Raw genomic sequence first — 11,529 nt, forward strand, 5'->3', positions numbered from 1 at the left:
TGCCACAAGGTGCTACAAACTCAGTTGCTCATATGATGAATGCTATGCATAGAGTTCTTCGAGACTATATTCCGCAGTTTACCATGCCTTTTCTAGATGATGTGCCTATTAAGGGTTGTGCAGAAGAAGAAAAGAATGAAAGTCTTGATTTGCGTGGATGTAGACAGTTTGTGGCTGATCACTTGAATGCTTGTGAGCAAATATTGACACGATTGGAGGAGGTAAATTTGACACTTTCAGGGCTGAAATCTGTCTTTGCTGTTAATGAAGTCATCATAGTTGGGCATATGGTTGGATATTATGGCAGAAAGCCTTCTCCTGCAAAGGTGGATGACATAAACAGGATTGCAGAGTATTGCTCAACTACTTCAGAGGTGCGGAGATTTGTGGGAGCTTGTGTATTTTACATGATTTGGATTCCTCATTTTGCTCATATTGCAGATGTTCTCTATCAGCTGTTTCGAAAGGGGCAGAAATTTCATTGGGATGATGAAGCTGATGGAGAAACAGGTTTACTAGAATCAGAAGATGGACTTGACATGTTTGTGGAGTTGAATGATCCTGGATAGTTGGCACATCCGGAGGATGCGCAGGTTTAGAAGGGGTGGATGTCGTGTTGCTGCGCATCCGAGTCGTATACACCTCCATTTCTTTTGTTGTGCATTTGTGTTAATTTCTGCATGTGATTCATTGTTTGTGTGATGCATTTTAATAATCCGCATCCAATGTATATATTCCGCTAGTATGTGTGTGTGTTCCTGTTTGGATGCATGATGTACGTGTATTAGAAAAATATGAAAAACTGATACCAAAGGACATTATCAAGCTGATAATTTCAATGATGATCTCTAAGAAAAGTGCAAGGAATTGTGGAATCAAAGGAAGCTGAGTAAAGGTGCATAATAAAGGATGCAAAAACTCAGGCTTAGCGGCTTCTTCAGTCATCAATAAGCAAGGTCTGAACCATCTCTCAAGGACTCTCAAGAATCCTTCAATGGGGTTTGACAGCACTAGTGAAGCACCGAGAGAGCATTTTGTCACCCAGTTCTTAAGACCGAAACCAAGGTTTGTGCGTAGATCTCCTGTTGGTGTAAAGAAACTAGAAGTAGCAATGCCTCAAATTTCTGCTAAAGAGTCTTTGGTATTTAAGGCACTAAAGACAAATGATGCTCCACAGAAGAAAGGCTCAAAGATGGATATAATTATATTCATTGGGTTTTTTTTAAATCAAGCTATATTATTGGAGTCAGCGAAAAGTATGGGGAAAAAAGAGGAGGACGATCGACTAATTTGGGAGGAGATGCTAGAAGTTGGGCTCCTTCCGAGACAACAGGATGCAGACTGGCGACGTGGAGAGTCGATATATATGCTTGGTTTGCCGGAAGCAGTTCTCGGAGTACACATGCCCGCGATGCAATCTCCGCTACTACTCCCTGTCTTGCTACAGAAATCATAGCTCCCGCTGCACAGAGTCCTTTCATCGTGACAACGTTCTTGCTGAGATGCCGCTCCTTGGGCCCTCTCCAGAGGCCCGTGAACACATGATCGACACCCTCAAGTGCTTTCACATACAGCAGCAACTGGATGAAGATTCCACAACTGCTTCCTGGACGTGGATGACGACGGTGATTCAGACGACATCGCCGGCGATGGTGTTGCTGCTGCCGAGCATGATGATGCCAGTAGGCCGCCCTTAGCTCTGTCCGAGAACGTACTTAACAAGCTGGCTTTAGGTAAGGAGATTAAGCTCGATGATCTGTCGCCATTCGAAAGAAAGGCATTTCTACGAGCTGTGGCATCTGGGGAACTAAGCCGCATGATAAAGCCTTGGGAAGCTTGGTGGTTGAGTCCGTATGCAAAGACTGTATCTTTGAACAGAGATGGCAATCTTCTTGTGCAGCCTGTGAAGGTTGAAGATGGTAGTAGAACATCAATAGACAATACAAGGGATATTTCTGATGTACCACTGCCTTTAGGGTCTCCTTTACCTCGTCTGAATCAGCTTACCCCTGTACAGCCGTCTCCCTTGGTCAAAGTGCATCTTTCTGATATTTTATATAGCTATTGTTTCACTCTTCGATTGTACAATGGGGACTGGTATTGTGACACTCTTGATTCAGCCTCGTCTTGTTAGCTGTTTCCAAAGTTTTGGGAGAAGGTGAGTCTCCAGAAACAGTTGCTAGAGCACTAAATAGTTGTATAGAGATGGTATGCTCGCCTTCCTTCAAGTCTGCAGGGGGGGTACAAGTTTGCAATGGCATTAGTAGATGATACAGCTGCGTTATTGCAGCTTGGAAGACCTGGTGTGATTTGTGCAGTGTCTGATTTATACCAGCTGTTTGACAACGCAATTAAGGATCTACAGAAGGACTAAGATGATGAAGTGCGCGTAAAAAGACACGCAAGTGTGAAGCATCCAATGAAAAAGGATGCATTGAAGGTGTCACGTAAGTCTGGAGAAATGAATTGCAGCAGATTGCAGGTGCTTGCAAAAAGGTTTATTTTTACCTGTGCTGGGTTAATGAACAGCCTGATGAGGCACCCTCTTCTTTAGCCATGAATCCAATCAACAAAAGATGGTAGTTGTAAAGACTTGCTGATATCTTTTCAGCAAGTAATGATGGACTTGACCTCATTATGGAGATGTTCTTTTGGAGTTTCTGAAATTCCCTTCTTACTGCAACTGTCAACATACACCTGAATGTAAACAGTTTATGAGATACTTCAGATTATTCTGAATATGAATTTCTTGTAACTCATTTGACAAGCAATATAGTGAACTTTGACATCAAAAATTTGAGTTCTTCTTGTTAGTCTCTTCCATTGCTGTACCTTGAACCCCGTGTTCTGTAGCTCTTGCACGATCTCTTTGACATTTCTGGTGAACCCGACGTGAAAGTGCTGCGTCATCAGCAAGATGGGAGACTCGCAAGAAGAGATGACAGATGATAATGTCATGAAGAACCTGTTTCAGTCATTCACCATGTATATGCAGCAGCAAGCTCATGCAAAACGTGACAGTGATGCTATGGATGCCTTGAAAGCTGTCCAACAGGAGATGAAGCAGTTTAATGGCCATCAAGTGTCAACTTACCTGCATTTGTATGAAGAAAAGATGAAGTTTTTTGGGGTTTCTCAAGATGTTTGGAGCCGCTACTTCTTGCGGATCGTGGTGCGCGCTCTTGAAGGTCGAATTGCAGAAATTCAAGAGGCACATGCAGGTTGGGCTGAATTTAAAAAGGTATTAAAAGATGAATATTTCCTGGAGGATACAGGTCTTATGAATCGCAGGAATTTTTTAGCATGGGTTTCTATGCCTAATAAGGGACTTTCTGTTACCGCTCTTCTGCGAGAGTTTGAAAGCCGTTATGATTAGTTGGATGGGACTGAACAGCAAGCTTTGGAGATGCAGAAAGTTGAGTTATTTTTGCAAGCTGCAGATGCTGATTTGCAGGAAAAGTTGGATGATCTTTTGGAAGATCAAGCTACTGATTCAGGTTTAAAGACTGAGTGGAGACATGTCATTGATGCTGTGAATGCTCTTGTCAAGAAGCAGCGCAGGAGAGTCAGATTGCATCGAAATACAGGATCAGTTCCTGAAAAATCCTTGGAGACTTCTTCTTCTACCCCTGCTGCTTCTTTGCCTAAGCCTATTCCTCCTGTTATGAATCCACCAGTTCCTGCTGCTCCAGTGCCCTTATCTGTAGATGATGTTATTAAAGGCTTGGCGGATTTGACGATTGAAGCAGTCAAAGCTGAAGTTGGTAAGTTAAAGGAGCAACTTATGTCAGTACCTGCTGTAGCACCTGCTCCAGTGACTGCTTTTCCAGCTGGTCAAAGAAAAGGGCGACGATGTATTTGGTGTGATAGTACAGAGCACCAACACTGCAGAGATTATGATGCTTTTCAGGAAGCACGTAAGAAGAATGTAGTGTTCTGGGGACAAGATGGGAAGATATGGCTGACAGAGACTGGCGCTCCTCTTGACACGAACTTCGGTAAGGGAGGTATGAAGAAGCTTGTTGATGATATGGCTGCGCGATCAGCTTATGTGAGTGTTAGAGGAGATGCTTCAGCTTTTGGAGTCCAGCTTGAGCAGAAATCTGATGGAGACTCTGCTTTATGGTCTTCTGCCTTGGAGATAGCGAGAAGAGGGAAAGTTCAAACTTCTACTATGACTTGTGTGGGCTCTAGCATCCGAGGAGAAACAGGATGGGATTCTCCTGTTGACAGGTATTCTATTTTTGCTTATATGGCTAAAACGCAGGGTTTAGATGCCATGGTTGAGGAAAAGAGAAGAAGAGATGAGGAGGGTCCTAGCTCCTCCAAAAAGATTAGAGGGGGTGACTTTGTTTCACCACCTGTTACAGCTCCACCTATGTCAAATTCTCCAGCTCAAACAGATTCTGATCAACCAATGGGAGAAAAGCAGAAGGAAAAGAGGCAACCAAGAAAAGAGCCAGGATTCAAGCTCTTGTCGGACCTTGATATGCAAACGGATATGAGTAAGATTTTTCATGAAAGAATTTTGAATAGTGAAGTCACTTTTACTGTTGGAGAGGCTCTTGGGATTGCTAGAAAAGAAATACAGGATCAGATGCAGGATCTTTTGCGGAGGAAACGGCATGCGATGGAAGGACCTGCTTTACAGGGATTGTGGCATGGAGCTCTTGGGAAAGAGCATGATGATGCAGTGATGGTTGAGAATGCTTCTGTTAATCCGCAATTGGAAAAAATAGTGCAGCCTATGCAGTATGAAGATGATGAGACCCCTATTCTCATTCCTCGCAGCCATTTTTCACGAAGTCATTGGGCTAGAGCAACCACTGAGACAGTGGTAAGGATTGGAGAGAAACAAATTCCCTTGATTGCTTTAGTTGATCATGGTTCTGAGATTAATCTTATTGCTCGAGGTGTTTATGAGAGTGGCAAGTGGCCTATGGATGCAGAGCATGGCTGGCGCATGAGAGCCGCCAATAATACTTCTGGTGATATGTATGCTGCTTGTCCGAGTATTAGAATTTCTATTGGTAATGTTGAAGAGGATTATCATTGCTTTGTTCAGGATTCATGCTCTTATCCGATTATTCTTGGACAGCCTTTCATTACAGAAGCAAGAATGGAAACAAAAGTGATGGATGACGGATCAGCTTATGCGCGGATACGCAGTAAAGATGGTATGCGAGCTATTCAGTTTATGACTGTTGGGGTAAATCATCCGAGAAACAGGGACTCCTTGCGTGAGGCACCACTACCTGCGAAGGAGTTGGATTTTCATTAGGTACCGCTGTCTTGCAAGACGCTAGTGGTACGGAGCGGAGAAAAGAGGAGATCTCGCCTCCTGGCAGCCAGTCTTTCTCCAATAATTTTGTTGGTTTTTCTTCAGATAGTTCGGTAAGTTATCAGAAAATTTCAGATTTTCCTAGAGCTGCCAGGCAGTACATTGGTCGTAAGGAGAAAGAGTTGAAAAATGCAGGTATTTTGCAAGCAGAAGAGCATGTGGATGGATTGTATGAAGGGATGTCTTATGCAGATACATTGTTTGAGATGAGAGCAATGCTGAAAACTGATGTATGCAAGGGTTCAAAGATCATACCTGTGCAAACCTTGGATATGTTTCAAGAAATTTCTGGTTTTATGCTGCAAACAGAGTTAGAGGCTGAGAAAACTCAGCAAACTGAATTTATGGCTGATCTTGATCAGCTAACAGAATTGCAGAGGGCTGAATCCATTCAGCCAACAGAGTTGAATGCAGAAAAATTTCTGCATACAGAGTTTCAGGATGCGTCTATGCAGTCCATTGAGCCGAGGGCTGAATTCATTCAGCCAACAGAGTTGAATGCAGAAAAATTTCTGCATACAGAGTTTCAGGCTGCACCCATGCAGTCCATAGAGCTAAAGGCTGAAATTTTTCAGCCAACAGAGTTGAAAGATGCTGAAAATTTGCAGAAATTGCAGCAAAGGAAAGAGTGCTTGAATGATGCCAAGGTTGACACAAAATATAAAACAGTTGATAAGAAGGTTAAGCCGGTTGCAGGCCCGCTTCCTTCTGATAGTAATGAACAGATTGAAAAAGCTATGAAGCAGCCTATGTTGAGGGATCCTGCAAATATTGGACATAAGTTTACAGCTGAAACTCTTGCAGAATTGAAGATTGGAAATGATGATTTTTTGCTTCCAGTGGAAAAAGAATGTTTTAGAGAGATGCTTGGACGTCATGGTAAGGCATTTGCTTTCTTTCCACATGAAATTGGCTGCATTAGTCCCGAATTGGTTGCACCTATGGTCATCTTCACTGTTCCTCATGTACCATGGAATATACGTCCTATACCTGTGCCTAAAGCACACTTGCCAAAGCTGATAGAGTTGCTGAATGAGAAGATTAAAATGGGGATTTTGGAACCCTCTTCTGCACCCTATTCTAACAGGTGGTTTACTGTACCAAAGAAGAATGGTACTTTGAGATTTATTCAGGATATGCAGCCCGTGAACAAAGTGACAATCAGGAATGTGGGTACAGGTCCAGTTGTGGATGAATTTGCTGAGGCTTTTGCAGGACGAGCCATCTATTCACTAGGTGACTTGTATTCAGGTTATGATCAGTTTCAGCTTGCCTTGGAAAGCAGGGATATTACTACTGTGCGGACACCTATTGGTCTTGTGAGGATGTGTACCTTGCCACAAGGTGCTACAAACTCAGTTGCTCATATGATGAATGCTATGCATAGAGTTCTTCGAGACTATATTCCGCAGTTTACCATGCCTTTTCTAGATGATGTGCCTATTAAGGGTTGTGCAGAAGAAGAAAAGAATGAAAGTCTTGATTTGCGTGGATGTAGACAGTTTGTGGCTGATCACTTGAATGCTTGTGAGCAAATATTGACACGATTGGAGGAGGTTTGACACTTTCAGGGCTGAAATCTGTCTTTGCTGTTAATGAAGTCATCATAGTTGGGCATATGGTTGGATATTATGGCAGAAAGCCTTCTCCTGCAAAGGTGGATGACATAAACAGGATTGCAGAGTATTGCTCAACTACTTCAGAGGTGCGGAGATTTGTGGGAGCTTGTGTATTTTACATGATTTGGATTCCTCATTTTGCTCATATTGCAGATGTTCTCTATCAGCTGTTTCGAAAGGGGCAGAAATTTCATTGGGATGATGAAGCTGATGGAGAAACAGGTTTACTAGAATCAGAAGATGGACTTGACATGTTTGTGGAGTTGAATGATCCTGGATAGTTGGCACATCCAGAGGATGCGCAGGTTTAGAAGGGGTGGATGTCGTGTTGCTGCGCATCCGAGTCGTATACACCTCCATTTCTTTTGTTGTGCATTTGTGTTAATTTCTGCGTGTGATTCATTGTTTGTGTGATGCATTTTAATAATCCGCATCCAATGTATATATTCCGCTAGTATGTGTGTGTGTTCCTGTTTGGATGCATGATGTACGTGTATTAGAAAAATATGAAAAACTGATACCAAAGGACATTATCAAGCTGATAATTTCAATGATGATCTCTAAGAAAAGTGCAAGGAATTGTGGAATCAAAGGAAGCTGAGTAAAGGTGCATAATAAAGGATGCAAAAACTCAGGCTTAGCGGCTTCTTCAGTCATCAATAAGCAAGGTCTGAACCATCTCTCAAGGACTCTCAAGAATCCTTCAATGGGGTTTGACAGCACTAGTGAAGCACCGAGAGAGCATTTTGTCACCCAGTTCTTAAGACCGAAACCAAGGTTTGTGCGTAGATCTCCTGTTGGTGTAAAGAAACTAGAAGTAGCAATGCCTCAAATTTCTGCTAAAGAGTCTTTGGTATTTAAGGCACTAAAGACAAATGATGCTCCACAGAAGAAAGGCTCAAAGATGGATATAATTATATTCATTGGGTTTTTTTTAAATCAAGCTATATTATTGGAGTCAGCGAAAAGTATGGGGAAAAAAGAGGAGGACGATCGACTAATTTGGGAGGAGCTGCTAGAAGTTGGGCTCCTTCCGAGACAACAGGATGCAGACTGGCGACGTGGAGAGTCGATATATATGCTTGGTTTGCCGGAAGCAGTTCTCGGAGTACACATGCCCGCGATGCAATCTCCGCTACTGCTCCCTGTCTTGCTACAGAAATCATAGCTCCCGCTGCACAGAGTCCTTTCATCGTGACAACGTTCTTGCTGAGATGCCGCTCCTTGGGCCCTCTCCAGAGGCCCGTGAACACATGATCGACACCCTCAAGCGCTTTCACGTACAGCAGCAACTGGATGAAGATTCCACAACTGCTTCCTGGACGTGGATGACGACGGTGATTCAGACGACATCGCCGGCGATGGTGTTGCTGCTGCCGAGCATGATGATGCCAGTAGGCCGCCCTTAGCTCTGTCCGAGAACGTACTTAACAAGCTGGCTTTAGGTAAGGAGATTAAGCTCGATGATCTGTCGCCATTCGAAAGAAAGGCATTTCTACGAGCTGTGGCATCTGGGGAACTAAGCCGCATGATAAAGCCTTGGGAAGCTTGGTGGTTGAGTCCGTATGCAAAGACTGTATCTTTGAACAGAGATGGCAATCTTCTTGTGCAGCCTGTGAAGGTTGAAGATGGTAGTAGAACATCAATAGACAATACAAGGGATATTTCTGATGTACCACTGCCTTTAGGGTCTCCTTTACCTCGTCTGAATCAGCTTACCCCTGTACAGCCGTCTCCCTTGGTCAAAGTGCATCTTTCTGATATTTTATATAGCTATTGTTTCACTCTTCGATTGTACAATGGGGATTGGTATTGTGACACTCTTGATTCAGCCTCGTCTTGTTAGCTGTTTCCAAAGTTTTGGGAGAAGGTGAGTCTCCAGAAACAGTCGCTGGAGCACTAAATAGTTGTATAGAGATGGTATGCTCGCCTTCCTTCAAGTCTGCAGGGGGGTACAAGTTTGCAATGGCATTAGTAGATGATACAGCTGCGTTATTGCAGCTTGGAAGACCTGGTGTGATTTGTGCAGTGTCTGATTTATACCAACTGTTTGACAACGCAATTAAGGATCTACAGAAGGACTAAGATGATGAAGTGCCCGTAAAAAGACACGCAAGTGTGAAGCATCCAATGAAAAAGGATGCATTGAAGGTGTCACGTAAGTCTGGAGAAATGAATTGCAGCAGATTGCAGGTGCTTGCAAAAAGGTTTATTTTTACCTGTGCTGGGTTAATGAACAGCCTGATGAGGCACCCTCTTCTTTAGCCATGAATCCAATCAACAAAAGATGGTAGTTGTAAAGACTTGCTGATATCTTTTCAGCAAGTAATGATGGACTTGACCTCATTATGGAGATGTTCTTTTGGAGTTTCTGAAATTCCCTTCTTACTGCAACTGTCAACATACACCTGAATGTAAACAGTTTATGAGATACTTCAGATTATTCTGAATATGAATTTCTTGTAACTCATTTGACAAGCAATATAGTGAACTTTGACATCAAAAATTTGAGTTCTTCTTGTTAGTCTCTTCCATTGCTGTACCTTGAACCCCGTGTTCTGTAGCTCTTGCACGATCTCTTTGACATTTCTGGTGAACCCGACGTGAAAGTGCTGCGTCATCAGCAAGATGGGAGACTCGCAAGAAGAGATGACAGATGATAATGTCATGAAGAACCTGTTTCAGTCATTCACCATGTATATGCAGCAGCAAGCTCATGCAAAACGTGACAGTGATGCTATGGATGCCTTGAAAGCTGTCCAACAGGAGATGAAGCAGTTTAATGGCCATCAAGTGTCAACTTACCTGCATTTGTATGAAGAAAAGATGAAGTTTTTTGGGGTTTCTCAAGATGTTTGGAGCCGCTACTTCTTGCGGATCGTGGTGCGCGCTCTTGAAGGTCGAATTGCAGAAATTCAAGAGGCACATGCAGGTTGGGCTGAATTTAAAAAGGTATTAAAAGATGAATATTTCCTGGAGGATACAGGTCTTATGAATCGCAGGAATTTTTTAGCATGGGTTTCTATGCCTAATAAGGGACTTTCTGTTACCGCTCTTCTGCGAGAGTTTGAAAGCCGTTATGATTAGTTGGATGGGACTGAACAGCAAGCTTTGGAGATGCAGAAAGTTGAGTTATTTTTGCAAGCTGCAGATGCTGATTTGCAGGAAAAGTTGGATGATCTTTTGGAAGATCAAGCTACTGATTCAGGTTTAAAGACTGAATGGAGACATGTCATTGATGCTGTGAATGCTCTTGTCAAGAAGCAGCGCAGGAGAGTCAGATTGCATCGAAATACAGGATCAGTTCCTGAAAAATCCTTGGAGACTTCTTCTTCTACCCCTGCTGCTTCTTTGCCTAAGCCTATTCCTCCTGTTATGAATCCACTAGTTCCTGCTGCTCCAGTGCCCTTATCTGTAGATGATGTTATTAAAGGCTTGGCGGATTTGACGATTGAAGCAGTCAAAGCTGAAGTTGGTAAGTTAAAGGAGCAACTTATGTCAGTACCTGCTGTAGCACCTACTCCAGTGACTGCTTTTCCAGCTGGTCAAAGAAAAGGGCGACGATGTATTTGGTGTGATAGTACAGAGCACCAACACTGCAGAGATTGTGATGCTTTTCAGGAAGCACGTAAGAAGAATGTAGTGTTCTGGGGACAAGATGGGAAGATATGGCTGACAGAGACTGGCGCTCCTCTTGACACGAACTTCGGTAAGGGAGGTATGAAGAAGCTTGTTGATGATATGGCTGCGCGATCAGCTTATGTGAGTGTTAGAGGAGATGCTTCAGCTTTTGGAGTCCAGCTTGAGCAGAAATCTGATGGAGACTCTGCTTTATGGTCTTCTGCCTTGGAGATAGCGAGAAGAGGGAAAGTTCAAACTTCTACTATGACTTGTGTGGGCTCTAGCATCCGAGGAGAAACAGGATGGGATTCTCCTGCATTTTGGCCTCTTTGCCATCCACCACGACCTCTTTGGCTCCCCCTGCCTCTGGAGTTACCACGCCCTCCTCCATAGGACTGGTTTTCTTGAGTTTGCTGCATATTCTGATTTCTGCCACGGCCTCCAAATCGGCCTCCTCTACCTCTGCCTCTACCTCTTCCAGCATTTGAGTAGAAGACAGCTTCTTTTGAAGTTCCTCCTGAAGAAGATGCACCACCATTTCTCTGCTCCTCAGAAATTAGAAGAGCAATCAACTCCTCAAAATCAGGAAATCTTTCACGGACGGAAATGGATGTTCGGAACTGTGCATAATCCTTTCCTAGACCATTCAAGGTCACAGAAACTAAATCATCATCTTCCACTGGTGACCCAATGGAAGCAAGTGCATCTGCAATCTTCTTCACCTTCATGTGGTAGTCGTTGATGCTCATATTTTCTCTTTGCACATTGTGCAACTCTTGCTTGAGCTGCATTTTCCTGGCTTGCGTATTTGTGCTATACATTTTTGACAAAGTATCCCATGCCTCCTTTGGCGTACTTGCATCCTGAATATGCACAATCATAGAGTCTGAAATGCTGATAGACAGCCAATACATAACCTTCCTGGCTCTCTCATGCCATGCTTTAAAT

The 11,529-nt window shown here is 43.3% G+C and overlaps 2 pseudogenes; both read left to right on the top strand.

Moving 5' to 3' along the window:
• The first annotated feature begins 1,334 nt into the window (after positions 1 to 1,334).
• Positions 1,335 to 2,583, top strand: LOC148040185 (uncharacterized; annotated as a pseudogene).
• A 5,423-nt stretch (positions 2,584 to 8,006) lies between these two features.
• LOC148040186 (uncharacterized) lies at positions 8,007 to 9,254 on the top strand (annotated as a pseudogene).
• The last annotated feature ends 2,275 nt before the right edge of the window (positions 9,255 to 11,529 follow it).

The sequence above is a fragment of the Lygodium microphyllum genome, chromosome 2, assembly GCF_053477565.2.
Source record: "Lygodium microphyllum isolate KBCC chromosome 2, Lygodium_microphyllum_v1.1.10, whole genome shotgun sequence".
Lineage (NCBI taxonomy): Eukaryota > Viridiplantae > Streptophyta > Polypodiopsida > Schizaeales > Lygodiaceae > Lygodium > Lygodium microphyllum.